The sequence below is a fragment of the Gopherus evgoodei genome, unplaced genomic scaffold, assembly GCF_007399415.2.
Source record: "Gopherus evgoodei ecotype Sinaloan lineage unplaced genomic scaffold, rGopEvg1_v1.p scaffold_179_arrow_ctg1, whole genome shotgun sequence".
NCBI lineage: Eukaryota > Metazoa > Chordata > Testudines > Testudinidae > Gopherus > Gopherus evgoodei.
The window spans coordinates 1-17937 of NW_022059842.1; the positions used below are offsets into that span (position 1 = coordinate 1).

At 45.0% G+C, this 17937-nt stretch overlaps 1 pseudogene; it reads left to right on the plus strand.

The window, feature by feature from the left end:
• The first annotated feature begins 13870 nt into the window (after positions 1-13870).
• On the plus strand, positions 13871-16616 carry LOC115640036 (annotated as a pseudogene).
• The last annotated feature ends 1321 nt before the right edge of the window (positions 16617-17937 follow it).

Here is a 17937-nt window from a genome sequence, read left to right on the forward strand (position 1 = left end):
AACTGTCTAACAACACATATAACATCCCATTATATATACACCTCTAGCAGTTACATGGCCTGGAATAGTGACCTGTATCTTCCTATAAACTTATTCACCTATGCTAAGTACCCCATAACACCTTGCATTAGCCAGGAAAACTGTCAGGATCAGCACATATGGGTGTTCTACTGTAGTAATAGGCAGGGAGTTACTCTCATTGGAATGTCCCAAAGATAAGGACAATATATATGGGACAAGCCTAGGAGCTGGCATCACACTCTTGGTATCTGGAATTCCTGAGTCCAGAACAAAGAGCTAATGGGTACCGTGTGATACCAGGAAAAACAAGGTAGAAAGATTATTGGTTAAGGATAGCCTCGGAGGGTGCATACAGTACCTCTTTCCTTGTAAACAGGTTGGATATAAAAAGGACAGCTTTAGGGGTGTGACTGTGGACACAAGCCTTCTTTATAAGGTGAATTCAGCACAGCTGCAGGAGACGGGTTCCTGAAAATTGGAGTTGTATTGAACCTTTGTTCCTGTAATATGCTGTTACTGACTTTTAGCAATAAACCGGACCGAGATTGGTTATTTAGTTTCTTGGGCATATTGCATAATGAACCAAGATGTGGTCAAGCAATTGACCGTAGGGTTTAGAAACAGAAAGGAAACCTAGAATCTTCAGAACTGGAAAGGTTTCAGAGTGGTAGCTGTGTTAGTCTATATCAGCAAAAAATAACGAGGAGTCCTTGTGGCAGCTTAGAGACTAACAAATTGATTTGGGCATAGATTCATAGACTCTAGGACTGGAAAGGACCTCGAGAGGTCATCGAGTCCAGTCCCCTGCCCTCATGGCAGGACCAAATACTGTCTAGACCATCCCTGATAGACATTTATCTAACCTACTCTTAAATATCTCCAGAGATGGAGATTCCACAACCTCCCTAGGCAATTTATTCCAGTGTTTAACTACCCTGACAGTTAGGAACTTTTTCCTAATGTCCAACCTAAATCTCCCTTGCTGCAGTTTAAGCCCATTGCTTCTTGTCCTATCATTAGAGGCTAAAGTGAACAAGTTTTCTCCCTCCTCCTGATGACATCCTTTTAGATACTTGAAAACTGCTACCATGTCCCCTCTCAGTCTTCTCTTTTCCAAACTAAATAAATCCAATTCTTTCAGCCTTCCTTCATAGGTCATGTTCTCAAGACCTTTAATCATTCTTGTTGCTCTTCTCTGGACCCTCTCCAATTTCTCCACATCTTTCTTGGAAAGCATAAGCTTTTGTAGGCTAGAACCCACTTCATCAGCTGCATGGAGTGGAAAACACAGTAGCAGGTATAAATACACAACATATGAAAAGATGGGAGTTGCCTTGCCAAGTGGGAGGTCAGTCAATTCAATTAACAATAGGATACCAAGGGAGGAAAAATCATTTTTGTAGGGGTAATGAGAGTGACCATTTCAAACAGTTGACAAGAAGGTGTGAGTAACAGTAGGGTCAAATTAGTATGGGGGAAATTAGGTTTTGTAATGACCCAACCACTCCCAGTCTTTATTCAGGCCTAATTTGATGGTGTCCAGCTTGCAAATTAATTCTAGTTTTGCAGTTTCACGTTGGAGTCTGTTTTTGAAGATTTTTTGTTGAAGAACTGCCACTTTTAGGACTGTTATTGAGTGACCAGGGAGATTGAAGTGTTCTCCTATTGGTTTTTGAATGTTATAATTCTTGATGTCAGATTTGTGTCCATTTAGTCTTTTGCGTAGAGACTGTCCGAATGGGCCAATGTACATGGCCTGAATAAAGACTGGGAAGCAGATATTAACGAGTGTCTGGGGCTCAGTGGAGTAAACTGCAGACCCAACACCAACTGCACCAATGTGACTGGGAATTACTCCTGCAGCTGCATGGATGGATACGAGTCCAGGTCTGGGAAAGCCAAATTCCTGCACGCGAGTGAGAACAGCTGCCAGGGTGAGCTCTCCCCTTGCTGCCACTACTCCCTGCTCAGTCCCCCACACCCCTGGGTTCATTCCAGGCCTGGTGCTGTGTCAGAGGCTGGTGCTATCTGCGGTAAAGGCACCCAATCCACTCACCGGGGCTGTGATCAGTTGTGACCCTGAAATGCTGCCCCAGCACATAGGGGACAGGATCTCCCCTGCCTCGGTGTTTGGATTGAGACTAAACCCCTAGGTTTGCAGAAAAGCACCAGGGAGACGGGTGTAAAGCCTCGCTGCTAGGGCCCCCCTGAGCCTGGGAAATAGCCTTATATATGGTCCATAGCCATAGCACAGTGCGCTCTGCCCCCTATGGGCTCCGGGGAGCAGAGAATAGGCACAGCACAGTGTGCCCCAGCCATGCCCCCGATCCTCCACCATGGGTCTTGGGGAGCAGAGAATAGGCATAGTGCCTGATGCTCTAGCCTGGCTCCCAATCTGCCCTGATTGGCCCCAGGGTGCTGAGAATAGCCACAGCGCAGGGTACTACAGCCATTCCCCGAACCATCCCCTACAACAGGCGGCCGGCATGGTGGGTGCAGGGCCCTTACACCAGCTCCAGGCTGGCTGGAGAAGCCCCTGCACAGGATGGGGGGATTGTCAGAGACCATTATATTGCCACAGTGGCACAGCAGGGCCTCGGTGTAGCTGTGAATCTGACCTTTGACTGTTTAATACTCAGGACACTGGTCACCTGGGTCCTGGGACTCCCGTTGCGCAGGTCAGTACAGGTGGGTGCACTGGCCGCATGTCGGGGGTCTGAGGGCTTCTGCCATAGACCCCTGAGTGCCATCAGAGAGCAAACAAACTAATTTAAGGGGACATCATCCAATTCCCCTGCACTCCCCTGGGTGCAGCCCACCCACCCTTCTCCTAGTGCTCCATGGGAGAGGTGGGGCTGGGTGTATCCCAAATGGGGAGGGGATCCATCAGTCTGGGGTCTTTAACGCTGAGCATGGCTTCCCCTTCTTGTGACTAGCTCCAGTTCAGCGCCCCCTTTCTTCTCTCCACCATTGCAGCTCCCGGATTCACGGCTGCCCCGTGTCTCGACCGTCCGGCCAGGGCACGCTGTGATCCCCATTCTGGGGGAGCCTTTCAAAGTCAGACCCCTCTCTCCTATGCCTGCTAGTGAAACCCTTCCTCCGGGGCTCCTAGCCCCCGTCGCCTCAGGCCCCCACTATCAGGCCCAGCCCTCGGGCTGTAGAGAATCCCCAGCTGTCCCCTCCCAGGCGAGCTTCCTTCTAGCTAGCGCCCTGCACGCAACCCAAGTCACTTCCCCTTTGCAGTTTAACTGGCTGATCGGCACTCCCTTAATCCCATTCTGTCAGGGCTGATGCAGGGAGGTGATTGCAGGGTCCTGGTCTGGATAAGATTTGGTCCCCAGTCTGGGATGGGGTGGGAGAGGTTGTGCTGCAGGGATGAGGACTCTGCAAATAGCAGGGAAAAAAGGAGAATAGAATGGGGAGGGTAGATGGAGCAGACAGACTGACCAACAGACCACGCCCCCTGCAATGGTGGGGGGTGTCTCCATGGTCATTCGCCCCCAGTGTGCCCCCTGCCCTGCTGTGTGTGACCCCCTCCCACCCTGCTAGCCCTTCCCAGACATTGACGAGTGCTGCAAGACCTCAGATATCTGCAGCCCCAAGATCATGTGTATCAACACCAATGGGAGCTACTGGTGTAAGTGCCGGGCTGGCTACATCCCTTCCAATGGGAACACGAGTCTGTGCCAAGGTGGGTCCTGCCGCAGGGGACATGGAGGGGGCATCTGGGGGGCTGAGCAGAGTCTGAGGCTGCACAGGCAGAGGTCTTCCCCAAGGGGGCAGGGAGCTGGGAACTTGTCTGGGATGTTGTGCCAGCCCCCCTACCCCCCATGGATGGGGCCCTTCTGGATCTCAACCTTAGCTGGGGAGGGTTCATCCTCAACCTCCCTCCAGCCCAGCCTGTTCATCCACTGGGGTGTTTCCGGTTGTCTCAGAACCACAGCCACCGGAGTGCCCATGTCTGTCTTGGGGAGAGGAGGGATTTTCCCCTCCCTCCATGCAGGAAGGCGATTCTGGAAGCAGAAAGACTGTATCCAATTGGGCGAGGAATGTGGGTGAAGCCAAGCAGCACCAATTAAGATGCCTGTACACCAAGGCAAGGAGGCTGGGTAACAAAATGGAGAAACTGGAGCTACTGCTGCAGGAAGTGAAACCAGACACTATAAGGGTAACAGAAATCTGGTGGAATAGGCATGTCTGGAGTCAAGGGTTTGAAGGGTATGTGCTGTTCAGGAAAGACAGGAACAAAGGCAAAGAAGAAAACCCTTGAGTCATCAATTTACCCATAAACAAATCCAGTGTTCTCCCTTGAACCGTTGTATTTTCTCTACAAACCCCCCTACCTATACCCAAGAATGGATTCTGATGTATAGATCCAAACTCTGCATCAGTTCCACTGGGATTCCATCTCCTGACTGATCATGCTGAGGGCTCTGCCTGTCTCCAGCACTCAGGACTCTGAGCTACCACCATCACCTGGGAACTCCGACCAGTTCAAGCCTCATGGAGTGGGTGAGATCCATCCCTCTCTCTCTGTTTTCTTTTCTACCTCAGATATTAACCTTTAAAATGTAACTGTTATGTTTGTTTAGCCCTCCTGGTGTAGTTATCACTGAGATTCAATACATAACTTTTATGGTTCAGCTGGTTGCTTCTCTCTCTCTCTGAATTTTAATCTTTTGTGTTTTAGCTTCCCCCATTTACTCTGCAGCGACGCTTCTTGTACCTAAGCTAAAGATCCCTGTAGTGCCCCCAAAATACTGCTCATCAAGTGAGTTCCATGACCTTGACTCAGTACTTCTTAAATCTTAATCTTTGATAACAAATTTAGGATTATTTAGGATTATTCCACTATACTTATGTCTCAGTGCTGTGTGCTTATAAAGATCTGATCCTGAGCTGTACCAATCAAGCTGTTTAGATTCTGTTCCTCGGTAATTTCTGTGAGTGTCCTGTGACAGTAACCTGATGCTACTGGGGACACTTTCAGAGGGGCTTGGGGGCTGCGGTGCAACTAGTGTTACTGTGCAAGGCAGAACCAGGGCTGGCAGAGCCCTATGGAGATTTGTAGGCTGGCTAACAGACCGGTGGTGTAATGCTTGACTAGATATCAGCTCCATGAGAAAATTTTCCTCCTGATCAACTGTTCTCCATGTGCACTGGATGCAGGAGAAGTAGGAATCAGCTAAATCTGCAGCAAGGGAGATTTAGGTTAGATATTAGGAAAAACTTTCTAACTATAAAGATAGTTAAGTTCAGGAATAGGCTTCAAAGGGGGGTTGTGGAATCCCTGTCATTGGAAGTTTTAAAGAACCTATTGGACAAAGAGCTGGCAGGGGTGGTCTAAGTATAGTGCTGGATGGGATGATATTTCTAGGACCCTCTCAGCCCTACATTTCTAGGATTTTCTGAACTGGAGTTTAACTGGTGAGCCCGTAGTGAACTGCCCCATCAGCCTTCACCCAGCTGTAGTCCAATGTGAATTATTAACAAAATGAACTGGTCCCCGACATGAAGAAGTCTCAAGACCAGTGAGCACAGCAGGACATTCCCTATCAGAGATACCCAATGACAGTTGTTCCCTTGTAGGGCAGTGGGGGAAGCTAGGGAATCCAGTGGTTCCTCTCGGATAAAGTCTTGCAGGACACAAAAAGGGACTTGGCTTAGAAAAGCAGAGCTGCCTTTCCTCACACACTATTACAGGCACCTATCCTAAGTCTGTAAGTAAACAGACGCAGTTCACAAACAGCCTTCTGACCTAGAAATAGGCTAGACAGGAGGGAGGATAACTCACCAAAACACAGCCCATTCCACTTACAACTCAGAATTCATCAGCAACACTGAATTCCCAGAAAAACAAAGAAGAGAATATGATTAAGAACCAAACCCCCGATCACTAACTACAGGGATTAGATCTAGCTTTGTGGGGATCCCGGAAGAGTGATTAGAGACCCTAGAGAGGCATTGAGCTGAAGTCTTCCAGCTCCACGGAGAAAGGGCAAGGGAGGAAGCCCCCACATCATGGTTACAGTGGACATTGAATAAGCCGCAATTTCTCTGAAAAACGAAATCAGGCCTCTGAGCAATTGAAACAGACACTTCAAACAGTTTAATAGGAAATGTGTACACAGTATATACAAAATCTGGAGCTGGGTTATTTACATATGACCCTGTTTTTGAGATACACGGCCAGCACCTGAAAAAGAAATGTGAAGAGTCATCAGGATTTGTCCAGTGCCCCATAATACACATAAACAGAGTGGAGAATACTGGGGAATAACAACATGAGAACATTTACCGTGGATAAGCTGCTGGATACAGTATAGAAAACAATCACCAAAACAGGAAACACTACAAGATTAGGGGAACCCATATTACTTAGAAGAGTCACTTTTGAATTAGCAGAATGTGTCACTTTAACAAGCAAGGGTCTCTACTGATTTCCTTCCAATAGTCAACTGTTACATGAACGTTGTCTCCCCATTGAGAACTATAAGCAACAACATCCCAGACTCCCTCTGAGTTTCGCCCTCCTCTGCTAACTGCTGCCTGGTGAATCCTCACAGGCCCTGAACCAGGGGGACAGTAAATTGGAGAATGAGGTGGTGATGGAGACTAGAAACCTGACCATTCAGTGACCTTTTGCTATGAGGTGGATGATCATAGCAGCTAACTTTGGAGGAGGAGTTATATCTGCTGAGCGCCTTCTCTGAAGGGCAGAGCATCCTTATCTCCCAGTAACATCAGTGGGAGTTTGAGAACACTCAGCAACTCATAGGCTTGGGAAAGACAAATGCAAAGGCCTTGGGCGGCTAGAGTTAAGCACTGAAATCTGCAGGTAGAAGCCTAAATACCCATTATAGCCACCTGCAGAGGTCCTGATTAGGGCATTTAAATGCGTGGCAAGGAAAAGATGGCATGGAAAGCCTTCCAGTTAGTGGCTGTTGTCAGAGGTGTTGTCAGAAGCACTACCGGTGTGGTGTCTTGCTCTGCTCTCTCCTTGTTGGTATCGCTCAGCTGCGTGCGTGTGTTCCCTCTGTGTGCTGCCCCAGCTCTGCACAGATAGCGGACACAGCAGACCCGAAGAAAACCCCCAATGACCACAGAGTCTAGTAAGGTACGAAGGCCCGTCGGCCAGGTTTATTGCGATCTCGGACACAATTGCAGTTCCCCGGCATACTACGAGAGAGTGCCTCTTGGCAATGGACTCGGCTCAGTTAGTGGTGCTACTTTCCACTGCCCCCTAGGCCGGACAAAGACATCGCCCCAGGGATACATTTTCATACACAGGTACAAACAAGTTACACATCACTCCTGACGTATTGAGGTGCAGCCCCTCTATGCAGTAAGGTACAACCCCTCTACGTAGTAAAGTGCCGCCTCTCACCTTGTACATGTTGGTTTGATCAAAACAACTCTATCCATCATATTACCCTTTTGCCCCTGTCATTGGGATGGGTCGGCCTGTTCTTTCTTATCTGTGGAATGTTCCAGTATAAGGTGTTCTGGTGCCATGTTTATACTTAGGTATGCTAGGTGAATATATGTTTATGCAATATCAGCCCTTTCCTTGCCAGCATGTGTGAACTGAGCCGGCCTTCAGCTCACAGCTTGACTTTGCTTTCTAACTAAGTCTTGACATTACTTTAGTTCAGGCCTCAGACCTCATACTGGGCCTTTATCAGGGCCTTCACTTACTACATTCCCCCACTTTTTGTCTTTTTATGGGGAGGATGTTTACCCATCGTCCCGGAAAAGCATAATGCATGGACTTAAGATAACCCAGTGGGCTAAACACTGTTATGTGGTTACCTTATTTTATCATCCATACACTCATGCTCCATCTGTCTGTTTAGTCTGCACATTCCGTCGTATGACTGAGAGACAGATTTTATTATCCAGTTATTTTTTAGTCCCTTATGGTGGGCCTGGGAATGTTAGGCCTGGGACCATAAGTTCTTGGGGGTTAGTAGCCTATCTGGTATTTCATCGAGGGCTTCATGGGGACATACAGACTATGCCCAGGATATAAATAAAAATTATGGATTATATGACTTATATATTGATATTATCTGAATAGGAGTATGTATGTGTATGATATGGTGATTGATATATAGGTTTTGGTTATAACAATCTACCCATTACTAAAAATATGAATACCTGTGTGCTGTAACAGATTTGTTATTTAGTGTGACTTCGTTTTTGTGCCTTAATTTCTTACTCTATGAAGTGATTGTTTGGGTGTACAGCAACAGTGCTGATTGCCATTTCCATTCCCTTATTGACTCGACCTTGTAATTTGGCACGTCTTGTTTGACAGATCATATAGCAACACATTCCTATTAGAACCACAACAGTTAGGGCCTGGATTTCCATTAGAAATACACTTAGAGTGCGGTCTACTGGATGCAAAGTTACATCCTTGGGGATTGCCCACCAGGTGTTTCCACCGCTTGTTGAAGCTCGTCCACTTTACGCATTTGCTGCTGGATTAAGTGGGCTATTGGTGTTAGGGATTCCCTTGTTCTTGCTACTAATTCATGTATATTTAAATGTAAGAATTTTACAGGTGGAAATAGATCAACCAATAAGCTTTGCAGCTGTTCATGCATAAAGACCGTTTCAGTGACGCCTTACCCGTTTTTGTTGGCCAAAAATCATGGGACTATTAGCATAGTATACTTTAACTGCCTCTTGTACCCATCTAGGCACAGCCATCATGAGGTGTATGCATTTGTGTTCCCCTTGATTTCGTTTTGGAATGCTGTCAAACTTAGCGAATTCTAGAACGATAGGCATCATATGGTCTATGCCCTGTCGTTGTATTTGGTTCATGATGGTGGCATGGTTTAAAATACGTGGCCAATTATGAAGCTGCAACTGTAGTAATCTTTGCTGTACTATTTCTATTACCCTATTGCCATAGGCTGTGCAGGCCACTGCCAATGAAACATCATTATTTTGTATACTGTTAATAAGAGACAAAACAGTGGCATTTAGGTGTTGAAACCCTTGTGCAATTACATGCATGTTGTCAATAGTGATTGCATGTTGGTCTATCAATAAACTGCTAACACCTCCCCCTGTTTTAACTGTTTTACCTATTCCGTCCACCACGGTGCTTATTTTCCAGTTAAGATTTTCAATATCTGCTGAATTCCATAGGGACATCCCAAGGCTTGAACCTCCCAGGGCTGCTCCCAATATATCTCTTTTATTTCTGTTTTGTTGTGGGACAATTTGAGAGCCCTTCCAGAGCTGTAACTGCATTTGCAGCTCAGAATTAAACCAATTTTTATAATGACTGGGACACTGCTCTGGCATGTTCATTCCTGCGAAATCCAATTTTAATGGCACATAAAGCCATCCTACATTTTCTACCATATATTCCGTAGTGGGGTGTAGGAAAATTCCAATCTCGGCCATGGCTGCATAGGTGGACATTCTTCCTCTAAGATAGTGTCAATGTATGGAGGAAAGGGAGGAGGTGATGTAGGGTCTAGAGTGGGGCAGACATCCTTACAAACCTGCACATGGTAAATGCATTTACTAATGCTGGGGATTATAGACCAAGTCCCTGTGTATGTACCTGCAACCCTTAGCTGAATATTATGAATACGGATCGATGCACTCCACTTATTTTGCACATTTGTAAACTCTACTTTATTTAGCCAATCTCCATATGTTTTTACCTGCCCATTAATATAACTGATTACAGGGTTTATTGCTCGAAACCAATCCAGAGAGACTGTATTGGTTTGGATCAGGTGTGGTTGTATAATGCATGTTAGTGTAAGGTCTTCCCCCACCATTACTGTAAGATAGTCCTCCATAATTTGTTTTGGTGACAGTAGAGCACACTGCATTTCCGGAGTTGCTTGTTTTCTTTCCTTGTTTATATTATACTCATGGTGTTGTGATGCAATAAGGGGGACATTGTTGTCTGAAACTGGAGGAGGGAGAGCTAAAATATCCATGGGTTTACAATTTACAATAACATCAACTTTCCAACAGCATGCATACTTCCCCTGTGTTTCTTTACTTAAAGTTAGTTCCTTTTCAGTTCGTTTGTGTGCATCCTTAAACTCTGGTATGGGAACCAGTTGGATTTGGCCACTGTTATTAACTTTCCATCCCCACGCCATTAGGATTGGGAAAGGCGATGTCCTGAGGATGTTTTCCATTTGTCGCTTTCCTTCAGTGTCACACGCCAACTTTAACACAGTCCCGGAAGGGTGCTGCTGGCTAGTTGTTTCCCATCCGTTAGGGTTATCAGCTGTTTTGACCCGGAAGGTTCTGGTCACCGAATGGGTTTGGTTGATTTTGATGACATCTGCCAGTCCCGTTGACTCTTGGGCTATTACCAAAACGCCTGCCACGATCCAAATCCATGTTGGCATCTTAACCTATGAAAATAGAAAACAACACTCGCCTCTCTCTTACGTATACATAATAGAGGTTATACTGTATGATGTGGGGTTTTTTTTGTAGCAGCAATATTTTAGAGCCATAGTGTTTGATTTATGCTAATGTCAATTAGTCACATTCATGTATCTTTGTTGGCTCTTGCTGGATATAATCAATATTTAACAAAGCCAGTATGACCTCATCGTTGAGTGGATTTAAGAATAGGAATCTTGTTCCCATGGGGACCATAGGAACATTGTTAATTCATGAAATCCCTGGCCCTATCATCCACAGCGGCAGTTTTCCTTCTTGTTCCAATGTCCACACAGAAGTGTTTACATCATTCCACCAGATAGTGAGTGTATTACCAATGCCCCAAGTGAACTGACCCTTCACCCTTAATTGTCTGACTGGGTAGGGTCTAGTTAATTCAAAACGTTTTAATTGTCCCCACGCAATATGTAACCGTAAGCGGGGTGCAGATGGAGCTCTGAGGTTAAAGCTTATAAAGCTTCCATTATTTAGTTGGAAGGTTTCCATGGTACTTACCACACTTGCTTATCCTGCGTATTTTTCTGTAAGGCAAGCACAGACATGTAACATGCATGTTCAGCCCCAATACTTCTTTAATTGCATTGCATGCATCCAGCGGGGCTGTTCTTCTATGTTAACCAAGTACAGAAAGGGCCCTAATTTTTCCACAATGGCCCAAGGCCCGCACCATTCTGCTTTCGGGAATTTTTTGTTGGGACCTGGTTCAAGTTTGGCCATTACCTGGTCTCCAATCTTCCATTGTTTAATATCACTGTGTTCATCAAATGCCTGATTCATTTTTTGCTGTTCCGCAGCTGCTCCTTGAACTGTGCCCAGCCAATATTTAAAACTGTTCATCCAGGTTGTAGTTGCAAGTGCTGTAATTGTTTCCCAATCTGGAGGGTAAAACAGGTTTTCCCAATCTGGCATAGGTCTCCCAAAAAGAATTTCATATGGACTGAATCCTGTCATGCGGTTTGGCCGGCTACGGATCCTCATAAGGACCCATGGGAGTACCATGTCCCAATTTGTTCCTAATTCATTACACACTTTAGACAGTTCAACTTTTAGAGATTTATTCATTCTTTCTACCAGTCCTCCTGCTTGAGGGTGATAGGGGATATGTAGCGGCAGGGGAACACCAGCCCAGGTGCCCATACCACGGTATACTTGCCCAATAAAGGCGGGACCATTATCGGAATCAATGCTATGTGGCAGCCCCCATTTTGGAAAAATTTCTGTTATTAACACTTTTGCGGCTGCTGCACTGGTCTCACTCTTTGTAGGGAAGGCCTCCACCCATTTACTAAAACTATCTACAATTACCAACCAAAATCTGTTTCCCCTAGGAGTGGTAGGTAGAGGTCGTACGAAATCAACCTGCAAATGTTGAAGGGGGCCCTTTGGTGTTTGATGCATTAATTCTCCCCGACTTTTCCTTCTAGCAGGGTCCTGTCTGGCACATGTTAAGCAGCTATGAAGATGTAAATCCAAATCCTCTCATTCCAGGCCTCCACCCCAATTTTTTGAGCTTTTCCAATGCCTTCTCTAGTTTTGGGTGACCTCCAACAAGCGACCCATGTACCCATTTTAACAGAAGATGCTGTATTTGTTGTGGGATTACCATAACCCAGTCATTATCTGGTTTAGCCGGGATTAGCTCCCTCTCCTTTTTTAAAGGAACACCCTGCCATTGCGATGGGCATTCAATTACCCACTGTTGCAGTGAATCATCTTTTGCCTGAAGTTCTTGTAAAGCTTGTATCTGTATATGGTGGTTTGCTTTGTTTTCCTCTTTTAATTTTGCCTGTGCCCTAGTGATAATTGCCACCGGCATTGGTTCCCACAGTGCGCCCGTAAGGGCTGCCTCCTTAGCTAATGTATCTGCCCGTTCATTTCCCAACTGTAAGGGTCCTTTATTTGTATGGGCTTTTATTTTAACCATTTGGATCTTTTTGGACTGTTTTGCCAATGTCTCTACTTGCTGCCATAGGGTTTTATGCTTGATTTCTGAGCCATCTGTTCCTGTAAATTCCATGCTTTGGAGTTGAATGCTACTGCCAACATGATGCTGAAACTGCAGTAATCCAGCTCCAGTTCCTGATTAATGAGGGAGCTCTTGTGAGTGCCTTGGCTGATGACACATTACACCTATGGAATTTGCGTCAGAAGAGACCTGCTATATTTCATTCACTCAAATTTAACAGAGAAAGGATAACATTTTGCCATCTGCCTTTCCAAAGTAAATGGCTATATGTGGGTACCGAAAGAGGAAACATTCACATTGTCAATGTGGAGTCCTTTACACTCTCAGGCTATGTCATCATGTGGAATAAAGCCATTGAACTGTCATCCAAATCTCATCCAGGACCTGTTGTCCATATTAGTGACAATCCAATGGATGAAGGAAAGCTCTTGATTGGCTATGAGTCTGGAATAGTAGTATTATGGGACCTCAAGTCAAAGAAGGCAGATTACAGATACACACATGATGAGGCTATTCACTCTGTTGCTTGGCACCATGAAGGAAAACAGTTCATTTGTAGCCATTCAGATGGTACCTTGACCATATGGAATATAAAATCCCCTGCCAAGCCACTTCAGACAATCACTCCACATGGAAAGCAGTTAAAAGATGGGAAGAAGCCAGAACCGTGCAAACCTATCCTAAAAGTGGAATACCAAACATCTAGAGCTGGGGAGCCTTTTATCATTCTGTCGGGAGGCTTGTCGTATGATACTGTAGGAAGAAGACCCTGTTTAACAGTCATACATGGGAAAAGCACTGCTGTGCTAGAAATGGATTATTCTATTGTTGATTTTCTAACCCTCTGTGAAACTCCGTACCCTAATGATTTTCAAGAACCATATGCTGTGGTGGTTCTTCTAGAAAAGGATTTAGTACTTATAGACCTTGCACAAAATGGGTATCCTATATTTGAAAATCCCTATCCTTTGAATATACATGAATCTCTTGTTACCTGTTGTGAATATTTTGCTGATTATCCTGTGGACCTCATTCCTGCACTTTATTCAATTGGGGCTCAACAGAAACGTCAAGGTTACAGTAAAAAGGAATGGCCTATCAGTGGAGGCAACTGGGGTTTAGTCACTCAGAGCTACCCAGAGATCATTATTACAGGACATGCTGATGGGTCAATCAAGTTTTGGGATGCCTCTGCAATAACACTGCAAGTACTTTACAAGCTAAAAACAGCTAAAGTATTTGAAAAATCACAAAATAAGGATGATAAAGCCAAACACAGATATAGTAGATGAAGATCCATATGCCATTCAGATCATCTCGTGGTGTCCAGAAAGTAGAATGCTGTGCATAGCAGGAGTTTCTGCACATGTCATTATTTACAGGTTCAGCAAACAGGAAGTGACGACAGAAGTCATTCCAATGCTTGAAATACGGCTGCTGTATGAAATAAATGATGTAGAATCTCCACATGGTGAACAAGCACCACCGTTGCCAACTCCAGGCACAGGTTCCAATCCTCAGTCCATTGCCCCCCAGTCACATCCTGCTGCTACAAGCAGCAGCTCATCTGATGGGCTCCGTGATAATGTCCCGTGTTTAAAAATAAAAAGCTCTCCCCTCAAACAGTCTGCAGGCTATCAGATTGAACTAGTTATTTAGCTGGTATGGGTGAGTGGAGAACCTCCGCAGCAGATAACCAGTTTGGCAGTGAACTCCTCCTATGGTCTAGTTGTTTTTGGCAATTGTAATGGTATTGCAATGGTTGATTACCTGCAGAAGACAGTGCTTTTGAACCTTGGCACCACTGAATTGTATGGCTCTAATGATCCTTATCGTAGGGAACCTCGATCTCCTCGCAAATCTCGGCAACCATCAGGAGCAGGTCTTTGTGATATTAATGAAGAGACTGCAGTGCCAGAGGATCACTGCAAATCACTCACTTCGGGTTCTGGTTCTCCAAACTATTCTGATGATGATGATCAAAAAATGAATAATTTTATAGAAAAGGTGAAGACCAAAGGCAGAAAATTTTCCAAGATGATAGCCAATGATCTAGCAAAGATGTCCAGAAAGTTAAGTTTGCCAACTGAGCTAAAGCTTGATTTAGATGTCAGAGACAACTCCTTCAGTCGATCCCGGAGTTCCAGTGTAACTAGCATCGATAAGGAATCCCGAGAAGCAATTTCTGCTCTTCATTTCTGTGAGATTTTCACACGGAAAGCAGATACGTCACTTTCTCCATGTTTATGGGTCGGGACTACTCTGGGTACAGTGCTAGTCATTGTACTGAACCTACCCCCGGGAGGAGAACAAAGACTAATTCAGCCAGTAATTGTTTCTCCCGGTGGAACCATTTTGAGGCTAAAAGGGGCAATCCTGAGAATGGCGTTTCTGGACACCACAGGCTCTATAGTTCCACCAGCATATGAACCATGGAGAGAACACAATGTTTCTGAAGACAAAGATGAAAAGGACAAATTGAAAAAACGGCGGCCTGTCTCAGTGTCCCCCTCCTCCTCTTCTCAGGAAATCAGTGAAAACCAATATGCAGTGATCTGTTCTGAAAAGCAAGCAAAAGTTATCTCACTGCCATCACAGAACTGTATTCATAAACAAAACATAACAGAGATTTCTTTTGTTCTTCGTAGAGATATAGTGGCATTGAGTAATAGTAGCTGCCTTGCATGTTTCTGTGCCAATGGACATACTATGACTTTTAGTTTGCCAAGTTTAAGACCATTGTTGGATGTATATTACTTGCCACTTACCAACATGCAGATAGCCAGAACATTCTGCTTCACGAACAACGGACAGGCATTGTATCTTGTCTCACCTACAGAAATTCAGAGAATCGCATACAGTCAAGAAACTTGTGAAAACCTACAGGAAATGTTGGGTGAGCTCTTCACTCCAGTAGAAACACCAGAAGCCCCAAATAGAGGTTTCTTTAAAGGCCTGTTTGCAGTGGTGCACAGTCACTTGACAGAGAAGAACTCTTTGGAGAATCAGCATCTGGAAAGGCATCAAGAAGTCTTGCTCAGCATATCCCAGGGCCTGGTGGTATTGAAGGTGTTAAAGGATCAGCATCTGGAGTATCTGGTGAAACTAGCAAGAGCCAGGATACTTCGGTATGCTAGGTGAATATATGTTTATGCAATATCAGCCCTTTCCTTGCCAGCATGTGTGAACTGAGCCGGCCTTCAGCTCACAGCTTGACTTTGCTTTCTAGCTAAGTCTTGACATTACTTTAGTTCAGGCCTCATACTGGGCCTGTATCAGGGCCTTCACTTACTACAGTGGCAATAAATTTTCTCGGAAACAACAAGGCAGACAACTACAGGTTGTTGGTGGAAAACCTCCTTAAGGCATACAAAAGCCTTGGTTGCAACATGTCACTAAAGATACATTTTTTGCACTCTCATCTAGATTTTTTTCCACCTAACTGCGGAGCGATTTCACCAGGACATTGCAACAATGGAGAAACGCTATCAGGGCAAATGGAGCCCATCAATGCTTGCAGACTATTGCTGGACAGTGCCAAGAGATGCTCCATTTAATGAATACAAGAAACAAGCAAAGAGGCGCCGAGTAGACACTGAACAGGACTAAACTGTACATAATAGTTTTTTGCCTTTTGTTTATAATAAATTTTATTTATATAACCCTTTTGCTGATTTTTAAAGTGTTACATAAACACGACAGGTGAAATATCATGTAAAGCAACCATAAACACATGAAAAGACCTAGGTTTACAATTTCTGATTAAAACTCCTCTATCTACACAATATACATAGACATAAAATGTAAAAACTTAAATATCTTAGAAACAGTAGCCAATCAGTTGTTTTAATTGTCATATTTGAATTCAGCATTCCAGTCTGAATGTGTCTCGCTTCAGTTTCTAGCCATTGGTTCAAGTTACACCTTTCTGTGCTAGACTGAAGAGCCCAATATAAAACATGAGTCCCTCATGTAAGATATAAGAGACTGTAATTAAGTCACCCTGGCACAGGGCAGGTCCACCCGTCAGGATGGTACCAGGCTGTGGAGGAATTGAAGTAGATCTCGGGCGGCCCACCTGGCCTACTCTCCCTAGCCACCACAGCAGTCCTGGCTCCTAGGGCACCATAGCCTAATGGTTGGTATCAGCGCAGCAGCCCTTCTGTGAGGGTCCACGGCCCAACAGCCTGAGTCACTAGGGCTACTCTTCTAGGTATGGCAGTGCTGCATAGTGGCCAGAGTCAATAGAACCACCTTTTGCGACAGGGAAGTGTTGCCTAGTGGCCCATATGTTTGGGGACGGTTCCAGCTACAAACTGACCATGCTGCGTAGCTTTTCCAGGGCGTACACAATGGCGTAGCATTCTTTTTCACTGACTGACCAGTGACTTTCCCTCTCAGACAGTTTCTTGCTGAGAAACACAACAGGATGGAAGTTGTGATCCGTTGCTTCCTGCGTGAGAACTGCTCCTATACCACGCTCAGATGCATCCGTGGTTACTAGGAATGGCTTGTCAAAGTCCGGGGCCCTGAGCACAGGGTCAGACATGAGCGTTGCCTTAAGTTGGGTAAAGGCCTTTTGACACTCATCAGTCCACTTAACTGCATTTGGCTGGGTCTTTTTGGTCAGGTCGGTCAGTGGGGCAGCGATTTGGCTGTAGTGTGGTACAAATCGCCTGTAGTACCTGGCCAAGCTTAAGAAGGATTGGACCTGTTTCTTTGACCTTGGGACAGGCCACTTTTGGATAGCGCACCTCACAACTATACCAGGTAAGATATTCCCCAGATTAGTATGCATTCTAGGCCAACTCATCCCTGCTGGAACTCCACTGGGGCTGAATGGAGGAATTAATTTAGGCCACTATCCCGTGTTCATCTGCACATTAGTGCATAAAACTAGAATCCATGTACACTGTGTACAGACAGAATTTCCATGTTGTTTGGGTTTTAAATGTTTTATGTGACACTCTGTTCCATCCAAAAGGACCTACCATTAAATGTCATCATCACAATGAGTGCCAGACACATAAAATTTAACGTTACAATTTCTGCTAAAGGTTTAGAAAACTAGCAATTCTCACCTCCGGCTCCTCACAGATCAGCCAGTTGCTGGTCACATGAGAATAGATGGGAAGAAAATGATTGCAGAATCGCATTTCGAGCACTCTGCGGAATGGGCACTTTCCCCAGTTAGTAAAATACAAATTTACTGTCCTTGAGCATTTTTCCTGAACTGCATGGATGGAGAGAAGACGGGCAATGTGAAAAGGACATATTAGTAATGAGGAAAAGTTGCTTTACCAGTGAATACACCCAGGCCTAAAGCTTACTACAATTCCATGGCAGTTACTGCTTAGTTCAGGACTAGATGCTGAAATCTCAGATCGATTTTGAGCTATTTCTCTTCCCCCATTCCATGTTTTGTGTCTCAAAAGGCTTTTTAATTTGCAGATCTCTCAATCCTTTTTCAATTACCATCATTTGAAAAC